This window comes from Orcinus orca, chromosome 14, assembly GCF_937001465.1.
Source record: "Orcinus orca chromosome 14, mOrcOrc1.1, whole genome shotgun sequence".
NCBI classification, from domain to species: domain Eukaryota; kingdom Metazoa; phylum Chordata; class Mammalia; order Artiodactyla; family Delphinidae; genus Orcinus; species Orcinus orca.
Window position 1 is genome coordinate 47,781,206 of NC_064572.1, and position 4,719 is coordinate 47,785,924.

A 4,719-nucleotide genomic window follows, 5' to 3' on the forward strand; every position below is an offset into this window, starting at 1 on the left:
TAATATTGATTCACTTGAAGTTTTTCAATTAGTATGTGAAACGTTATTCATAGTTTACTCATTTATTGAAAAAAAATGGTCTTCAGCTCAACAATAATTACATGCTGAATTAAATTCTCTCTTTACTCCCTTCCCCTCACCAACCTTTAATGAGATTAGCTGGAGTATTTGGAATGCAAAGTGATATTGTGTAAGAAAAGAACAAACAAACATTTTTATGTAGCACACTCTCCTGCTTTGGGATTCTCTCTAGTGAAGGTTATTTAACCTTAGCTTAGTCAAATAAAGACATTTTTCTTTGGAGAGATGCCTTGTTGCTGTCTACTCAAGGTAGTTCACTTTTCATTTTTGTATATTGAAATGCCTGTTTTATTTTTTAATCCAAAATGTGTTTATTGGGATGGTTTCCCGTTCATCTTGATTCAAAGTGCTTTTAGTGCTGCTTCCCTTGGAAGGACCATCCTTCTGTAAGCCTTGCTTTTCCTCCTGTGGGCTAGCAGAGGACAGTAGAGCAGCCAACACACAAAACTACTGTTTGTGTATGGCTAAAGATGGTGGTGATTTTATAGCATCCTGGATATTTCACATCCATGAAGTAGGGATTGGGGTTCTGCACCAGGTACTTCTTCTTGTGTTTCCTCTTCTCTTCTGGAGAGGGATGAAGAAAATTCTTTTCAAGAGGCATGTTCTCCTAGGTAGGTCATCACCAAGTGAAAGGTTGAAATGCCTCTTTGTTTCAATGTTGGTTAGCTCCACAAATGTTAATATTCTGAATCACACATATTACTTTATTTTTTTTCCGTTGAAGTATATTTTTATTTTATTAATTTTCAAGTGCATCAAAGGCTTAAATTAGCAGTAGCAATTACTACTAATTAATCAAATAATGGGGCTTTACATATACACTTTATGGAGGAGACTACTAACTGATGTCAAACCTGCTAACTTTTCTTCCTGGAAACATAGCTCCACTACATTTTTAAGACTCCAGTGAAGTTAGGAATGGTCATGTGACTGAGTTCTAGTCAGTGAGTTATGCACACAGTTAAAAATTTCTTTCCATGATTCTATGTTCATTTGTCTAGGTGGAATGGAAACAAATACTAGAGTGAACTTGAGAGCCAGGTGTTGGTGTGACCACAGGATGGAAGTATCCTGAGACTCTGCTTGGACTCGATGAATATTCAGCTAATAAGTGTGAAATCTTAGACTTAAACAAAGATTTTCTCACTCCAAATTATTATTATTATTACTATTTTGTCATTTGCCATGTTGTCAAATATGGTGATTTTACAGAATATTTGAAAGTTCAATACCTAGAGTCAGAGAAACCTGCATTTACAGTGATTCCAATACTTACTAGCTGTGTGGACTTGGGAACATTTCTTTATCTTTGCCTTTTTTTCTCTATCTATAAAATTGAAGTTATAACAGTTTTTACATTATAATGTAGGATTAGGTGAGAATATTTAAGTTAAAGGCTTACCAGAATTTTTATACATAATAACCATAAACCAATGAGAGATTGTTTGATGTTTGATATGAAGTCCTCCAAAGAGTGTAAAATTTGGGAACTACCTTCTCTCTCCTAAACTACATACTCCTTTTGCCCATCTTTCTTCATTTATGTCAAGCTTTTTATATAAATCTATGGTTTTCAAATGGGTACATATCAAAATTCTCTCTTGGACTTCCTTCTTTAACAACAAAAAAGAAATAGAAAATTTAAAAATAACATCCAGAATTAAAAACAGAGTATCAGGGCTTCCCTGGTGGCGCAGTGGTTGAGAGTCCGCCTGCCGATGCAGGGAACACGGGTTCGTGCCCCGGTCTGAGAAGATCCCACATGCCGCGGAGTGGCTGGGCCCATGAGCCATGGCCGCTGAGCCTGCGCGTCCGGAGCCTGTGCTCCGCAACGGGAGAGGCCACAACAGTGAGAGGCCCGCGTAACGCAAAAAAAGAAAAAAAAAAAAAAGAGTATCATGTTAAAATACATGTAACAAAGGTAGGTGGTGAAATATATATTCTCATATACATTACATTCTGTTTGGTAGCTCTGTAAATAGTGGAGAAATGACTGGTGGATGAAAGGTAGCATTTAAAGTTGTGTACTGAAATTGCTGTGATCATCAAGATGACAGCAGGTTATAAACTATTAAAATTTTTGAGATGCTCCTGTTTATCAATTTTATAGAGCCTTACCACATATTATTGAAGTTGAAATGAAAAATACTAGAGGAAATGGAAATAAACAGTAAATAGGACAAAGTCAGAATGACCCCAGCTGGATGGAATATCTAGAGGGAGTACAGTAAGGGTTTGAGAAAAAGAACAAAAGTAAAGTACAAAGATGGCTTTTAGGTTATAATAAAAGCCAGTTTATTGAGCCTGAGGAATGGAGAATTTTTAAGGTACCTCAGACCTGTTGCATGTCTTTGGTACCTGTTGTATGACTTGGCTAGGTCACCTAAAGGAACTAGGGTAAACTGGATGCTTGGTACCTGCAAACTGCCTCATCTATTCTATTTGGTGATAATTTCAGGTCCAGGAGATGATAGAGCTCATTCTTACTGGGTGGTGGTTTTGGGAACTTTCCCTAATACTTCCTGCTTTTTCCCAAAGGGATAAGGCCCAATTAATGGGCTTGGCACTGGTATACAGGAGTTAAATCTCACACCAGCCTACTTTCATTCTTCATCTCAGTGATAATGACTGTTAACAGTCTGAGGTGTTTTTCCAAGTCTTTGGCTAAGTATTATATTTTCATAGGCAGTCAGTACATGACCATTAAATAAATGGATAAGAGCCATGAGGGTTGTAGGAAGAGGAAGGAAAACTAACATTTTATTGGGGATATATAATATTTCATGAACTTTATGATTTTTTAAAATTCAATATTCACAATTGCCTCATTATGTCCCCATTTTTAATGTGAGAGATGTTAGTGAAGTTAGTTACTCACCCAGGACCACACAGTGGGTGAATGGTAGAGTTCAGATGCAAAAAATGGGCTGTTTAAATTTAAGCTTTCAAATTCTGGCTCAGCTATGCAACCGTAGGCAAGTTATTTAAAATTTCTCACCTGTTTCTTCATCTGGAAACTGAGAATGATAACAATACGTCATAGGGCTTTTTCATGAATTTTAAATGGTTCTTTTAAAGTCCTTAGAACAGTACCAGGCACATAGTAAGCTGCATGAACTATTATTATTATTATTATTATTATGCTATGCCATGTTTCCTACTCACTACCACACCACTAAATGCCACCTCCCTTCTTCCTCACCACTGAAAAATGCAGTTAGTTTTATTTTAACCTATCTTTGTTGCATTTGGTGAGAGGTGGAAACTAATTTATGTTGAGGCCCTTCTACAAGCTCTGCACTGAGTGTTCTTGGTGATTTTGCAATGTTGTTCTGCTTGCATGTTACATATTAGGTACATAGGGTGGATATCACAGGCAAACCCTCATTAATTTCTCCTCTTTTTTCAGTACCTGGAAGTACTAAACTGCTGCCAGGTTTTTGTTCTTTGTTTATGTATCAATTCTCTGGCTTCCAGAACTTCGCATTTGCTGTTCCCTTGTTTTTGACATGAACGCTTCCAGGAAGTCACCCTTGACCCTCTAAGCTTAGTTTCTTCAATTCTATTGTACTTAGAGTTCATCTTAAGGGCAGGGACTCGATAGTTGTTTGCAACTGCATAAACTTAAAAAAAGTTTGTAAATAAAATCAATACTAAAAATAAATATATAAAATATTAAAATTAAATTTAATTAAAATAATATATAAATACTTTAAAAAATAAAATAACATTTACAGGATATTTAAACTAAGCTCTCTTATAGGTTCTTTAAAAATAAGCTTTCAAAATAAGAAATATAAATTTTCAAAGGATAGTAATCTATATTCATTGCATGTATCTGAGACTATTGTGTTGTATCAGGCTAGAAGAACTACATTTATTATAGAGAGTTCCACATATTTAGCAGTCTACTTGGTAAATATCACTAGATAGTTCTAATTCTTCAAATATGCAATAAGTATATTTATTTAATTGGCTGAACTCTATTCCTAAAGATTTAAAAATAGAAGTATTTTTTAAAAATCTAAAACATTAAATGGGAAAAAAATTCTTCCTGCTTTCAACCTGTTTCTCTCAAATATGGTGAAATCAACTTTTAAGCCTCATCAAATAATAATTTGTGGATTCTGCATAAGCAACATCAATTTTACTAATAGAGGTAATTTTGTCAGACTACTCTTTTTGAAAATAGAGGCATCTCACTGGCTTTGTGCCCCTTAGCAGTTATTAGATTGAGATAAGCACCATTTTGGAATTCAGAACTGGTGACAGGGATCAAAATGAACATAGGATAATGATAATGTTAAATACTTATGGTTCCTAATGAGTTATATTTTTACAATGTGGCTTGAATTTCCCTGAGAGGAATATGATAGGGCCATATCCCCAATTACATTAAAGTTCACGTCATTGGAGGGTAATTTGTGAGAAATGCTGGCATAGATTTCTAATACCATTTGTGGTATCTAACTTCTAGAAATCTAAAATCTAAAACCCTTTCAAAAGTTTGGATTTATTTAAAACTGTCTTAGAAGTAAGTGATTTATGAGGGCCCTGGCTAATGACTATTTTGAAAAGGATTTCTTTTGAACACTCTGATGCTAATTATATCATGAATTACACTCAGATATGACC

The 4,719-nt window shown here is 35.0% G+C and overlaps 1 pseudogene; it reads right to left on the reverse strand.

Annotated features, from left to right (window-relative positions):
- Positions 1-433: 433 nt before the first annotated feature.
- LOC101279512 (40S ribosomal protein S27-like) lies at positions 434-698 on the reverse strand (annotated as a pseudogene).
- Positions 699-4,719: the final 4,021 nt, after the last annotated feature.